Here is a 16755-nt window from a genome sequence, read left to right on the forward strand (position 1 = left end):
TTAGCAGGAAGCCACCTCAGCCATCCTGGTGAGTTATTCCGTGCGTAATTCAGAGAGACGCCTCTGTCTCACAGACGGCCTGCGAAGCCTGCACGTCGCACAGGTTTTAGCCTAAGAGGCAGTGGTGGGTGCAGGTTTCCAACAGCCTGTTGTTTCTCAGGCGGGTACCATGCGCAGATACCAAGCGGCAGCGCCAACGCCTTGACAACTTTTCCATAATTAGACAAGGCCCTGCACGCAGCGCAGAGATTCTCACACTGGAATCCGTTGTGACATGTGTGATCACGACCCAAAGTCGCATTTAATTAATTTTTGTTTCAACACAAGGCACGCAGACATCATTCCCTGCAGATTCTCATCATGAGGAAGAAATAGCACCATACTTAAAGAGGCCATTTTCCTGCACATTTGAGGTAATGTGTTTTTTGGTAAATTGTGCTTTTCACCCAAAATTCAACATGTGGTAGTTTCAGGTTTTTCTTTAGTTGGATAAATACACTTTATCTACATATAAGCTAGAGAGTATAGCTCTGCAACACGATTTAATCTACTATTGTTGACCTCTTTTGTTTTCTGCAGTATAATGCCTTTAGCTGCTGAGCATGTCTTTGCCACCTTTTTGAATGAAGGCACTCACTAGCTAGACGTGTGCTTTTTATTCTGCTGTAAGCTCCAGATGGATCAACAGATGCTAAAAATATGACAAGAAAGGCATTTGCATGTGACCCAAATCGTTAATTTCTTCTCCACCATACAAACAAGTCAGACCTAAGAGTGAAAATATAAAACGATCTTAATTTAGAAAACTTGTACTGACTGATACTTTTCAAGTTTGAACATGATTTGAAGGTTCTGCTCATTTCAGGGTTTGTTCTCACATTATAGTATACAGTATAGACTGTGAGGAGCTGTATGTGTGTTTGTGTGAAACGGACAATGTGACTTGTAGTATAAAAACTGTTCACAAACTCCAGACCACCAAAGAAAACCCACCATATAAATGCAATCCACTCACAATTTAATAACTACACTTCCAGCAGTCCACATGTTCTGTGGATCTAGAGAAGACTTATGACTCTGTTCCCTGCTCTGCGGGGGGATGGGGGGGCTGCAGGAGTATGGGTTGACAGGGTTGTTTTAAGATCTATTCAGTCCCTGTATAAGCAAAGCAAGAGGTGCGTTCACATCCTCAACACAAAGTTTAGCTTGTTTCCAGTGCAGGTTGGACTCCACCAGGTTTGTCCCTTGTCTCCTGTCCTGTTTGTTGAGCTCATGGTTCTTAAGGCCCAGTCATGGAGAGGAAGGGTCCAATTTGGGAACCTCAGGGTTTCGTCTCTGCTTTTTGTAGATGATAGAGTTTTGTTGGCATCTTCCAGCCATGACCTCCAGCGTGAACGGGGAGCAGTCCGCTGCTGAGTGTGAAACAACCAAAGGAGTCAGTTGAGTTGGATGGGCACTTAGTAGGATACCTTCTGCACACCTCCCTCTAAAGAGTCAGACCCAGAACACGTTGGAAGGATTATATATCCTCTCTGGCCTGGGAACACCTTGGGATCCCTCAGGAGGAGCTGAAGAGTGTTGCTGGGAAGAGGGACGTCTGGGCTTTTCTCCTGATTCTGTTATTGAAATCCAACCACAGAAGAAAATTGATGGATTTCAGTGTGAAAAAATGTTAAAGTATCTCATACTTTATTTAGAAATTACTTGCTATATAGTCTTTCTGTCAGAGAAACACATTTTAGAGACTTGATATGGTGTTACTATAGCTATGTTTGAGTCTTTTGACATAATTAGTACAATGTATTTTTGGATTTTTTTTTCCAGTAAGCATGGACCTGTTCCAAAGTAAACAGCACTTGTTAACAAACAAAGGTAAGCCCACCAACACTCTCTATGCACTCATGACCAGTAAGAGAGCATTGATCTTAAGCCTGAACACGCTCTGTGGAGCACTATTGGCTGACATCACCTTCAACATGGATGCATTTTTACAATATTAACATGCATGTATTTGCAGGAATAGGCCTTTGCAATTGTTCTTTTGATCTTCATTAATTCTGTAATTGTTTGCCGCCAGTGATTTACTGCCAAGTTTTGTAAATATCAAAGCATTTCCGCCTTTTCTCTGGAACCAGACACAGCCCATTAAATTAACATGCATATTGCATCTTGAGCTCAATAAGTTGCCTAATTAATTGTGAGCGGCAACAACAGATTCTGGTTGTTATGGGTATAGAAAGTAGTTTGTCTCTGTTAGCTTGTGTGGTTATAGTGCCCGTGTTGCTGTGTAAACGTGTGCGTTGCTGTAGCATTAGGTAAGGACGGTGAGGTGTATGTGATGGTAATCCAGAGCTCTCCCTCATGGTTAATGGCCAGGTCCTCTTTGATGTGGTCAGCGTGAGTGTGGGGGTCCTTTTTTTCCATCAGTTGTGGCATGTAAATCTGCCTGCTGTGTTATCTCCTTAGCTGCTCAAGTGTCCACCTGAGTTCATCCACCTGACGAATAAATCAAAGAACCTACAAAGGCTCTGTGTTTCTTTTTGAACAAACATTAAGCCTCACGTTGTCAGAGCTGTTTAACATCCCAGTGTCACTGCCGCTGGTAAATGATTCTGAAAGCTGAAGCCAGTTTGTTTGTATGGATGGGGGTATCTCACAACCGCTGTAATCTGAAATGTCATCCATCTGGTTTATCGTCGCCTGAAAGGTGAAAGTGGACGATAATGTTTTTGCCCTTGTTTGTGTGTCTGTTACCAAAATATCTTATGAACCACCGGACAAACTGTGATGATGTACAAGCAATTACCTTTTGGAGTCAAACTGATTCCAACTGACCTTAAAACACACAAAAATGACTATAACTCAGTTAATTTTATAGATGTTGACCGAAAATCTGGTGTAGTTATAGCTGAGACTGAGCCCTAACTCATATTCTGATATCCTGATATATCCGGATTTTTTAAAATTAAATTCAAAATATTAAGGGGGAAAAAAACTCACAATATTATTTCCAGAATAAATAAATAAAGTTATGATGAGATTAAAAGCGGGATCAAAAATATAACCTTTACTGGCACAGAGCCCTACAACAGCCTATGTTTTGTGTTGAATTTTTACCTCAGAATAAGTTTTAATCATTTAATCTTTGTTCTTATAATAGTAATAAAAATCTTTATGCACACGCCCACCTCACCTGCTCCTCCTAATGTTCACAGCTGTAATCAATTAATCATCTCTCCCTCAGCCTTTAAAACCGGTCTCTGTTTCTTCACTCTTCACTGGGTCATTCCTTTCCCCTCGTTTTGCCATGTTGATTGTCTTCCTTGTTCTTTGCCTTGCCTCGCCTCGCCATTTTTGGATTTTGTTTTGTTGTTCTCTGCTGCAACACCAGCTTTTTGTTTTGTTTATTATTTACTTTAATAAATAAGTTTCTTTTTTTTAAAACATGACTCTGCGCTCTTGGTTCGCCTCCATCTCCCCGCCTTCTGACAAGAAAATTGTTTTTCGTTTTTCTAGTTGTTCTTAACCATTCCACAGATCCTATTAAAAAATCTGAACAATTCATTTCAAACCAGAAGGTTTAAATTGATCACGTTCATCAGATCGCCAGATGTTATTGTTACCATTCTTTGTGATGCAGCTTTAGGGCCTCCACAATAAATTCCTCAGTGACAATCTACAAACCTGCAGCCTGAAATAATCATAAAGTCCAAAAGGCTTTTGTTAGTTATCTGCTGTGCCAGTTACTGAATACCTCACAGACACCTGATCCAGCTCTTGACATGGTGCTGAATTATCTCTGTGCTATTCTAAACGATAAACCATAATATTTTTATTAAAACACTATGAGTAAGTTTCACAGCCTAGATTTTCTCCTGAGAGAAAAACAAATACAAGCAAAACAAACCAATCAATGAAACTGTGGCCAACACAGGCTGAGTGTTTAGTAAAACCCCACTGTGTGTACAAGTGTGTCCATCCTCTGCGTGCTGCATATACTGTATGTGGATGGCTAATTATCTTTTGTAGACGAACACAATAGGCTGGAGGCCAGGCTACAACTGGTCGGTGTAAGCACAATACCTGTAAACACTGAGTAACTAACTGATAATAGGAGGGCTGATGAATAGAAAGCTGGAGTTTAAATTAGAAAATGTTTATCTCTCAACAGGTTAGAGAACATTACAGATGTACTATATAAATAATATATGTATGACAAGATTTCAACCCCCCTAGCAAACATATATGAGAAACATGAAGTGGAATCAATAGTATGGATTTATTAGTATCCAAAATGTTGTGCATCACCCTTGTGGCTCTTAAATTAGAACTCCCATAGTCCTCTCTCATTACAAAGGAGGTCCTTGGAAGGCCAGTTGTGGAAATGGCCTTCATATAGGTCACTGAGTCTACATCCATCCATCTCCTCCACTCACCAGAACCTTTAATGCAACAAGAGAGAGTCTGTCAGTCTAAAAATAAGAGCTTTCTTTTACTCATGCCTCATAGTCTTATGCCTGCTTAATGGTAATCCAATCAGAGAAAAGACTAGCAGACAAATGTTTTTGCTGGATATTGCAGCCGTTGCACACCCACAACAAATCCACTTGTTCCCTCTCAGCCTGTTGGGTTTCATTATTAGGAGCTGAGATGTCATGAACTCAGCTGTTTGGACGTTTTGGCTGAAAGTGACTTTTGCATTTCGGCTCAGATGTGTGACTCTTAGCTCCTGCACAATAAAGAGTCTTAGCCATGTTTCCGTCTCCATACTCTGACTTCGTACACTTTTAGCTTTTCAATTTTTTTTTTTTTTACTTTCTGAGTGGCTCCTGTGTTTGACATGTTCTTGTTTCCAGAGAGAGACTTGTTCCACACCGAAGGCTGGTTGTTTATTTATAAAGCACTAATTCACAAGAAAAGTCCAGATTCAAATCTAATTACAGTCAATTCTTATTATAATACAATACGTTCACATACAGTACATTATAGAATGTCAATTAGTATTCAATCAGATCTACAAATACATTGTGTAGATGTTTGTATTCTTATGATGCTGCATATATTCTAACACAATATATACACAGCATCAACCGCACATCATTGTGAATATCATACATGTGCCAAGAACACAAAGGACTACACCACTGATACGCAGCTCTAATGAGCAGCTCTAAAGCGTAGTGTGAGATTATGTAACGTTATTTTTTATTAGGGCACATACTGTACGCAAAGCATAGGTTACATTTTTGCAATGTTGTGATGTTTTGTTTTGTTTCACAAGCATCTCAAATAGTAGAAACAAGGCAGATGTACGAAAGTGAGAAGGAGATGTTACTTTCCTGTTCAGACCTAAAGCTTTAGTCTCAGTACTTTAGTACAGCTCATGCTGTAGCCACAAAAATGAAAATAAAACCTTTTTGAATAGGATTCTTGTTTTCAGAAAAACTCATTTGGACATGGACTTTTAACCAAGAGATTGCTAAATAACTTTTTCCCTGCTTCTCAGCACAATAATTTAAAAGATAACCTTGAACTTTTAAAATATTTTAGGATAAACTTTCGCCAGATTTTTGGATAGAAGTTAGAAAAGGTCAGGTTAACAAAGTTGCAGCATTCATTAAATTTTGTGTAAGAATGTTACATTTCAGAAATAGGTGTATTTCATTCTTTCTCTGCACATTCTTATTTCTTCTCTCTGTGTGAAGTAGTCATTTATCAGTCAAACCGACCTCCTGTATGCAGAGAGCCCTCCCAGATGTTATTTATTACAGAACTTCCTGCACGGTGAAACAGTTGTGGTCCTCATGTATAAGAGCTTGCTGGTCTTTCTGGGTCAGGCAGCCTCTCTTCCTCCCTCTCTGTTTCGGTTCCCTCAGGCCATCAAAGCTGGTCAGTGAAGCTGCGTGACCTGAGGCCATGGGTAAACTCAGGCAGGTCCTGGGCCCAGCGGTGCCACCTCAGATTTGCAGTTTTGTGGTGTGAGGGGCCACTGAGATGGGCCGGGATGTGATCGGATCCGAGTAGCACTAATGCAGTGGACTGGTTGAGGCGGGTAGGGACTCTGGTGTCCCATTAAGTTTGGCCTGGAGGATCATAAGGTTACAGTTTTAGGAGTCTGGACCGGCCCTGGACAGTGTGAGCGAAAGCTTCACAGAGCAGAGATTTTTGTTGGACTGTCAGAGACAGAAAAAAAGAAAGGCGGAGAGGCTTTGTGTCGCAGGACTCTTCAAACCTGGATGTAACTCACCGGTACTCATGAGTTACAGGAACAATGTAAAACTGGTCCCTCCTGGCATTTGTGGTAGCAGGTTTTTGGTGATACAATAAGAAACAACACCACTGTCGGTCTGATTTTATTTAAACACTGGTTTGTGTTCTGCCTACTGTTTTTTAATCCTTAAATGTACAATACATAAGAACTAGATCTGCAGATCCCTGTGGAAGTGGAGGCCAGAGATGGAGAGTTCAAAACGTTTGCAAATAAAATCAGAAACAAAAAACAGAGAGAATATAAGTTATTCATAAATCAGAATAAAGAGCCCACTTATTTCTTTGACATTAATCTCTTCTAAAGTTTTTTAGTCCTTCCTATAAATTACATGACATTCACAACAGATGTATAGTTTAAAACCACAGAATAGTTCATACTTTTTTGGGGAGTAACCTTTGAGACAAACCTACAATATACCCTGCAGACATCACTACTCAAATTAAAACTGATGCAGTCAGACTCAATTATGTCTTTATAAAGTGTCCCTGTTCAGTTTTTTTTCTGTCTCCATTTGAACATTAGATGTTATTATGAGGGTCCAGTCGTAGCCACCTTTATTTAATATGACACTCAGAGCAGTCTTTGTTTTTGTAGCAACATGAAGTGAAACTGGATGCAAAGTAAAGAAGAAAATGAATAATAAAAAAATTAATTACAGACCAGTTAATTTGGCTTATTATTATGTTGCTCAACACATGTAGAGGTGTGAAATTATACTTGGATGAGTATTTTGACACTGACCTGTTTCAGCCTTGAGGGGTCAAATGAATGAATACACACCAACTGGATTTTCTGGGGTCCCATTTTCACCACACAATACATACACTCTTAAGAGGAGCGCTACAGATTTTACTCATCTAAAAGTCCTTATGAGCCGTCAGAAGGTACTACTAAATAACTGCTTCAGTGTTATCTGATTTTAAAAACAACCTAAATAAATAATTTAATTAAAAAATAAAGAAATCTGCAGGCAGGTGTAGATAAATTATAAACCAAACAACCATTCAATCCTTATTCCTATGACCCATGATGTTGTGCATGAATTGTCTACCAACTACAGTAAGTCCATTTTCCTCTGGTAACAGACCTTTGCTTTTTCAATGTGAGGAAATGCTAAATATTAGAATATTTGAATATGCTAGTGTAGATTTTCAGTTATCCAGGACATGGCAAAAGTCCCTTTATAGGACTTGAATCAGTCATTCTCAGATTGAAAAAAGGAAGAGAGAGTAAAAAACAAGGGTTAAACAAATCCTAGTGCGGCCACAAACCTGAAGGCCTTCGACTTTCACACACACACACACACTCACATTCAAGACAAATCATGCTTTTTCTTCTCAAAATAATCTGAGCACCCATTCTGTTAGTTTGACAACTCTGACCACAAAATAATAGAGGGCAGAAAACAAAAACTGTTACCACTCATAGAGGCAAATTGAAGGCTGTTCGTCTCACAGATGCAGTGCTTTGTCTGCTGATGTTTTGTTTTCTTGTTCCCAAACAAGATATTCCTGCCATGCAGATCACAGTTTTAACCTGTCCAACTTTGTTTTTTAGTTTGTGACTATTTTCTTTTTCTTTACTCCGAGACCCCCTTTCAGGATTTACACATCTCTGCACCCAAACGATGAATATCCCACACTACTCTGTCTCATTTGGACTGCTTGAATTTCTTTCAAGCAGCTCCCCTTGATCAGTGTGAAGGTGTTCTAGACACCGCAGAACATTCTGTTTATCTTTATGTTTATTGAGCTCCCCATAAGCATCAGCAGCATGCTGCATCAGCTATGGGGTCAGCTTACATAATTACATATTTACCTCTAATCTACACAAAATTGTAACCATGTGCCCTAGCTTACTTTCTAAGGCAGAAGCAGAACAAGGCCTTGCATCCCAGACACGATTAAACACTGTACGGGATTCCAAACCTTGTGAAGCATTTCAAATGTCTCTATGTAACATCCAAAGTTAAAATAGGATTTCGAGTCTATTGATAAAGATAAAACTTGGTTGAAAGTGTTCCAAACACCTCAATTTCCTTTGATAACGCAATGTGATATAATGCTCATGACCTGAAATGCTAAAATATTTCTTTTTGGACTAAGTGACATAATATCATTTTTTATCTACATAACCCTTCACCTTAGTAATACTTTACTCTCCCACCATAGTCAGCCTTTTTTACTGTGAAGCGAACTTCATAACTCTTTATGGGCATTATTATTGTTGTGGTGGTTGTAATGAAAATAGGAGAAAACAGATAAGCTCACAAACTTTATTACATTAACTTGAGACGCCATTACAGAACATGGTGCAGACTCATTATTCAGAACAGAACATAAATGCAGTCACTGTGTAAACCTAAGATCACAACATCTCCCCTGTTACCCAAACAACCTCACTCACTTTAAGCAAAAGTAGCATCATGCTGGTAAAGATTCTCAGTCATCCAGAGCATGATAAATCCAAAAACAGGTTAAAAACAAAAACAACTGGACATCTATTATGCAGCTGAAGACATTTTGCTTCTCATCCAAGGAGCTTTCTTAGTTTAAAAAGCAGAGTGTGAAGTTTGAGCTTTTAAAACTGAGATGTTCTGTAAGCTCAATTCACATGCAGATTGCCCTCAAAGTAGCATTGAAATCTTTAGTATGATGTATCCACTTTGCAACATGAATGATAACCTCAGAAAAGAAATATGTCATACATGAATACATTAAGCATTTTCTCAGAAAGAATAGTATTACTGCAATGCAAAATTGAGTGTCTGCAATTTATTTTTAACCAAGTAGTTGTCAGAAGTGCAATTAATTGTAATTAAAGCCTTCAGAAAACCCAAAACACTATTAGAATTACAACAAAATTTTGCTAAAAATCACAAGACATATGGCGTGCTCTTTCATCAACATGTTGAACATGTTGTCTGAATCTATGTTTATATGCCATTACATTAACTTTGGGAACATAGTAAATAATAACATGGTGGAATCTGTTGTGTGTCTTTTTTCACTTGAGATTAGATTTAAACACTTTCAGAACATGGTAAAGATCCTTTTTAATTTGTCCTGATCTGTAAAAGCCAAAAATCAATTTTCTTTTTCCCATGACTGCATATATATAAGCTTGACTACTAATTTTATAGTGACTATAATAAAGAATAATTAAGTTTGCATCCCACACTCTACCTCAAAAGAGCAAAGTTATTTGTAACCCAAGAACTACATGTATTAAAACTTTAATTCAACATAGTTTTGGTTTTTAAACTGTACGTCCCAATGCAAATTTTTACTGCTTGGTTTCAAACTGTGCACACATGAAAACAATTGTTTAAATCAAAAGAAAAACCACAATCTTCTTCAACAACATCTGTGTTTAAAACTTCAAGTGTAATAAAGTATTTGTGTTATTTATTTTTCCTCTGGAGATGCAGGGGCACCTGCTGTGAGAGTTCTTCGTTCCAGACAAACTCTTCTTATTTGGCTCAGAAATTATTGAAGGGAGGATGGATATTATGTGCCTCACTTGCTCCCAGTAATAGGCAACATTAGTTATTGACAACCCAACAATCCAAATTAGTAAAGCTGGTTAAAAAATAACTGCTAACACTTACCCTGTAGGTGTTTTGTGTCTTTTATACAACTAAAGACACAAACTGATGAAGTGCTGGGTTTTCTCATCACATCTCAACAAAATAAACACTTTTTCTGCTATCTTGGTGAGAGGATTTAATCGAATGAAGTCAACCATGACAGCATGTCTTGTTACAGCTCAGCCAGTTTTATGTGTTCAGCAGAGACATTCACAGTAACACCAGCAATGCAGAGGTGAAGATGACGCAACCTGTAGTTTCTCTTTTTAAAACGGATAACCAGCGTCCTCTTTTCTCCCACTTGGACAGCTCATAATTTGTTTCCCAATCTTCTGAGAGAGCACATTTTTGCCCAAGATTACATCGTTTGTCGTTGACATCCCATTTTATTATGATGCCCACAAACTAATTTTAGTTGAAGCTGGTTATCCGAATCTTTCCCTTCTGATTTGGCTTAAAAAAAAAAAAAAAAAAGAAACACTGGACAAAAGTATCATACTGTAGTTTCCTTCAGGGGAAATTTTGTTTCAGAACCAACCTTGAAGCCGTGCTAAGCTTTATTTGCAGTTTGGTAAAAGGAAACTTGCCTCTGAAGACCACGTCCTCATTCAGACTTCCTGAATGGATTTTGTTCAAGGGGAGAATTAGCAAGGCCAGTATATCTCAATTGTTGGAAAAGTTGGAAAAGAAAGCAAATAATTAAAATAGCCCCCTCTTTATTTTCCTTCTTTTTTTACAGTTTCCCATTTCTTCAGCTTGTTTTTACGTCTATACAGATTCCTCTACTTTACAGCACACTTCAGTCTGTTGCTAATGAGGTCATTTGTATCCCTTTGAGTTAATCTGTTCAGTAAAATGAGGCATTTCATCTCTAACGATGGGCTTTAATGCTTCAGTGCTTCAATGATGGACTCTCCTCCTTCTAAAGTAAAAGATGTCTTTGAGACCAGCTGTGCAAAATTCAGCAAGTTCAGGAGGAAAGACAGCAACACTTACATATAGATGGAGCAAAGTTATCAGAGTAGCTGTCACACTTTCAGTCAATAAGATGTGTGTGACAAGACTGATAAATTAATAATGAAATGAAAACAGACTTTCTTGAAGAAATTCATGATCGCACGATCTGTTAGTGCTCAGTATATGTTAAGGATGACTCTCAGCTACTTCCACTCCAATTTTTAGCTCAGTATCTGTAAAATGACAGAGTTATAGCCATTTTTGTGTTTTCTATAACTGAATTACTGTGGTGGCAATCTTAAATCAGGTTGACTCGTGAAGTTAATCAGTTGTGGATGTACAGTAAATACAAACAGAATGCATTCATTTGCAAACCTTTTAAATAGGGATATCTCGACCCAAATGCAAGTATAAGATCACCGTACTGATCGAGGTAGTTTTTATTAGTTGGAGTCAGAGCAGCTGTTACACTCCACCCCCAGTCTTTATTGTTGACCTTCTGTCCATGGTTTTAGGTCTGCTGTGACACAATTTTGCTGCCATACAGCAATCATAACCGCTGTGATATCTGCGGTTTGGATACATTTTAAAACACACAAGCATAGCATTTTGGTAACTAAGTCCACCTAACAGCAGTGGATCACCTAATGGCATCCGTTCACTGAACATTAGTGAGCAGCGGGCTGCCAACCAGCAACAAGTCACTGGACCATAAGCTAATGCTAAAAGTAATGCTAAGTTCAGAACAATGACTTTTTTGCCACCTCTCCACCAGTGCACTGTTTGCTGGAGGTCTTTTAAGAAGTGAGTGAAATTGTTGTTTTGTTAAAAGGTAAAAAGCATTAACAAACTTGTGACTGCCTTTATTGCTCTGGATGATGAACCCATCCCAGCGACTGACAGAATAGGGTTTTATTGCTTGTGGATGATGGAACCATGATCCTACGCTCCCAACACAACATAACCAATGCAGGGATTTATTCCTAAGATGTTTCAAAAAGTTTCCTCTCACCTGGCATTTTTCCCCCTTTTTGGTAATAATAAAAAAACAACTTTAAAACCAAAAAGAGCAATGTGGAACTACTGAGGTGTCAAGCACAAGAAAACATTTTACCAACTTTAATCTATTTATTGTAAGTAACCTGCAGGCCTGTGCTGTATCAGACAATCCTTATTTTAAATGACTCAGATTTGTATCGAGGACAAAAAATCTTGATTGATAACGCATGATAACGCACGATAAACCCATACTTCATTCACAATGGAACACAGGAATCATATCAAATGTTAAAACTAAGAAAATTGCACCATATTTAGGAAAATAATGACATTTTGAATTTGGTGACATCAACACATCTCAAACTAGAAAGCACTCAGAGAGCACAAAGCTCCGTCAAGGCCACAGAGTCATTAAGAAATCTGAACCTGATCATGATCCAGATCACCACCAGATTTGAATCAATTGTTTCTTGTAACAACCCCAGTATTTCCTGAACATTGAATCCAAGTCTGTTCATTAATTAATCTTGCTAACAGACACACAAACAAATAGATGAAAACATAACTCCACTGGATAATCACTCACCTTTTCTGGCGGCAGGCAATGATGTTATCTCTTTCTGGTTTCTTGTCACTTTGTTCTGAACATGTCAGCTATACAAACGCCATCAACTTACAGCTCCACATTAATCCTTTTTCAATCCTTGAAATGAACGAAGTATTTTTCTTTTTTATAATAGATTGCATCTGATTTAACTGATTATAGTTCCACTAAAATGTACACAACCTTAAAAATAAAAAACAAAAACAGTTCAACTTTAAAGTTTGATCGTTTTCTGTGAAATCGGATCAGAAAACTATTTTTCTGATATGTTCTTTAAAACTCTACATGGTGAGAAGAGTCTAAACAAATAGGACTGTTATTAGTTTCAGCAGCTTTCCAGGATTTATCTTCAAGTCATCAGTGTTTTCAGGTCAGATCAACTGAACAGCCCGTTAGACTGAGGAGACACGGGTTGCAAAGCAGGTTCATGTTAGTTTGAACTGTAGAGCAACGTTCCTGCAAGGATGGAAACAAAAGAACAAGGGAACCAATTAGGATAAGAGAAGTGCTTCCTCGGGAGGGCATTTGGAAATAATGAAAGAGGCTCTCTGTAACTCCTGTTCTGCTTGATTTGGTTGCATTGACCAATCCAAGATATTCACAAACAGCACTTCTAGCCTTAAGCAAGCCTATTAATTCATAATAATAAAAAAAAAAAAAAAAACAGAAGGGCGAGTGGGAGAATGAGAATTGTACGACAGTAAGAAGGCATTTCCTTGAACATGCACTTAAATCCAGTCCGATGCGCATTTGCACAGCTAGTATGCCTGTCTGTTCACAAGGCGACGCTCCCTCCAGGTTGGAAAACTGCTCGGGCCTCCCACAGAGCCCAGGGCGAGGCATTCATACGACGGACGAGACGCATATTAGACACATATGGTGCCGAAACAGATTTAAGAAATAAGCTGTCATCAAATAATCAAATCATTCATGTTTCAGGGAGCAATAAGGGAGGTATGTGAGCAGATATTAGGTGGACCTTTTCCGAGTGGGATGTCTTTGTGTTGGTGTGCCTGTAGACGAAGGCTTGTCTCCTCTTCATGATCGCTCAGAAAAGGTTGCAAACTGGGGGAAAAAACTAATCAGAACTTTGCAGATAAACCTTCTGGTCACAAAGCCCTAAAGTGTACAAACTGTAAAAACTCAAAAAAAAAAGATCCAGGTGTTTACAGCATTCAAAATTTGGTTTTATCTTGCTGCTATTCAGTTTAGTCCTAATCTGATTTATCTATTATTTTCAAGTTGTCCTTGATTGTGAGTATTAATTATGATTTTAAACAAGGTTGTTGTGCTATATTATAAACTTATTTGAGTCCCCTAAATGCACAAAACTGTTACATTCCCTTCTTCTTTGCTTTTAGCTTATTTTCACAGTGAAGGGCTTGGCAGTGTGGATAGAATGAACATTTTTATTCCAGTCAAAAGAAGCAGCCAACACATTCCCCCCTGATAAGACGACTGCTGATCAATTTCCACTGATCCAGATAGAAGCACTTGGATTAAATAATTAGAGCCTCAGCCGAGCAGTGGCTGGATATGATGCACACTATGCAAGCACTAGAAAAGACAAGCCGTGCTCCCTGTACCCTGTCTGCACTCATCCCGTCACTGTCAACAGACCGCAGCGTCCTCTCAGAGAAAACAAGAGGAAAACGGGAGGAAAGGGAGGGGAAAAAAAAAAAAAAAAAAAAACATGCACCAATCACCCCACCAAACCCCAGGCTCTGCTTTTTTTAACCCGCGCCTCAGCCTGCTACAACCCTTCCCCCCCCACCCCTCCTCCTCCTCTTCACCCCATCACCCCCCCACCCTCCACTTGCATCCCAAGGCCATGTGTCCAGGCTGTGCATGACAGCTCCCAACATCCCCTGCCACAAATGTTTTCCCAAAGCATCCACTTCTATGAGCCTATCAGCAGATTCCAGCTCCCCACAAAGCTCTGATGGAGTGTGCCTCTCACTTTTTTTGAATGTGTCAACAATTTCTGGCTGGCTGGCCAGACACCACGTCCTGGCAATGTCTGCTCCGTGTGCTGCTGCTGCTGTGTGTGTACATATCTGTGTGTCTATACACGTTTGTATATTTGAATATATTTACGTCTTTGAGTTTCTTGCTTTTTCTGCAGGAGGGAAAAGGCCATGTCATTCTTCCACAACTTAATCAGGAGCTACACCCAGGAGAGGGGCTGCTGAAGCACGGACCTCCCTGATCATGTTAATGAGGACCCCTGGCTACGCAGTCATTGAAGTATAATTGACTTGTTCGTCTCTTATCTTCCTAATAGACACTCTGACCCAGAGCACGTTTATTTCGCTATGAGAAATGTCAAGAAGGATTGGAAGTTTCCTCCGTGTGCCCATTAAAACTGAAGGCATGCCACCCTGTCCTCAGCCAGCCACGGCTGCCATTGGCTCCCTGCCTCATTATGCAGATGCCAAACGTAAATAAATGATTTGCAGATCACTGCTGCCCCCACCATCCTCCCCCCTGCCCTCACCCTGTCCATTTCCCCAGAACGTTTGTCTTTTCTCCTGCTCTCAGGATAAAAAGAAAAAAGAACCGAAAGGTGGGGAGGGAGAAGAGGAAAACACAAAACAGCCCACGGAGTACTGTGACAATTCGCCTCTGTGGAGCAAAATAAATAATACGTAGGGAGTAATTATAATAAGATGTGGCCCGGACTTGAAAACCTGGCGAAGCGCATTGATGTTGTTACAGCTGCGTATGTCTCCTGGCTTTCAGGACCCATCAGAATCAAACGGGGCTGTGCGTAATGTGGAGGGACCGAGAGGAAAGGATGTGGAAGCAGGCGCCAGGCGAGGGTGAACCAGTGACTGTGGTGTCACGCTTGTGGATCTGAGGGGGAACATCTGTACAAATCAGCAGCCTACGGTCCCTGTGTGTCCACCATGTCTTCTTGGGACAGTCATAAAAAACTGCTTTTGATCATAAAGCTTCCCCCCCCAGTCAGTATTTTAAGGAAAGAAGCAGTATCTCAACTCTCCATAAATTCCTTCAACTCCTCATCAGAGCTACTTTTTGCAGAATAAAGGAAAGAATATTTTAGATGTCCTTTGCAGCAGAAATGTGTGTCAAAGTAATTAAAAGAACTGATTCAAACCTTAAATCTTTTTTTAAAATCAACTATTTTGATGTCCAAAGGATCTGCTTCTTGTTCTTCAACTATTCTTAGTGTTTCTATCTAATTAAAGCTCACAAATGATACACAGTTAAAATTGTGAAGATTTCTTTGATGAATGAGTAAACAGACACAAGCCCAAAAGACACAAGCCTGAGTCATATTTAAAGAAAGCTCAGCTTACAGGTTCTACTTGTATCTCTTAACATCCAAGTGTTGGATAAAACTGGAACACCACACTGCATATTATTATTATAAAATACATTTTCACCAGACTTGTGCAGTTGATTAGTTTCCTGGGGTAACTAAAATACTTTAATAAATACCTCAAAATAAACTAAAGTCTAAGGATTCACAATCAATTAAATAATTTCACCTAATTTATTCACATCAAGTTCATCAAATCCATTTATGAAGAAAATGCAAAAAAAAAAAAGATAAAATTGTTTCTGCAGAAAAAATGCATATCAATTATTCCACCTATTATTTCCCCTTTATTTGAAAGTGCTGTGTAAAATTCTTGGTTGTAGTTTTAAATTTGTATATATATATATATATATATATATATATATATATGTGTGTGAGTGCATTGGACCAGTGACAAAAGAAATGTGCAAGTAGCACATAACATGTGTGCAAGCACCTAAGCATCCGTGCAACATGACCAGTAAACAAAGTCCTGTTAAAACTGTTGCATATAAAATTGGTTCTATTATTTGCTAATTATTTATTCTAAAGACATTTCAAACAAAGCCTTCTGTCGTTCCTTTTAGTTTTGCAGAAGCCCACACATCCTCCTCCTGTTTCTTGTTATTAGCCTGCATTAATGAGAAGATTGCGGCCGCCTTGTGCGCCTTGTTTTTTTTTTTCCTTTTTCTTCTTCTGATCAGCTTTTGTGTGAGCACCACTGGCTCTACCTTGACTTGGAGACATCATTATAGTAATTACAACAAGCTCTAGTAGTTGCAGGCAAATAATTCTGCCAGGCTCATTTTTACCCCCCTTCTTTTTTTTAAGCTTCACAGAGAAAAAGAAATTACATTTTTCACCAAGCCTCTCTGTTGTGTGTATTGTGACAGCGGTCATACTCCATCACATAGCCCCTCGATCAGTTAGGAGTATCCTACAATCGGAGTAATGGTGAAAAAAAATTGAAACACAGCAAACAGCCTATTTTCTGCGCAGCCTCATATAAC

General features: G+C 39.0%; 1 long non-coding RNA gene across 1 annotated transcript; it reads left to right on the forward strand.

The window, feature by feature from the left end:
* The first annotated feature begins 330 nt into the window (after window positions 1-330).
* Window positions 331-15871, forward strand: LOC119617765. Its single transcript, XR_005234172.1, has 3 exons — window positions 331-413; window positions 1825-1872; window positions 14546-15871. It is a non-coding gene; the product is annotated as an uncharacterized LOC119617765 (long non-coding RNA).
* Window positions 15872-16755: the final 884 nt, after the last annotated feature.

Source organism: Kryptolebias marmoratus, linkage group LG16 (assembly GCF_001649575.2).
Source record: "Kryptolebias marmoratus isolate JLee-2015 linkage group LG16, ASM164957v2, whole genome shotgun sequence".
Classification (NCBI taxonomy): Eukaryota; Metazoa; Chordata; class Actinopteri; order Cyprinodontiformes; family Rivulidae; genus Kryptolebias; species Kryptolebias marmoratus.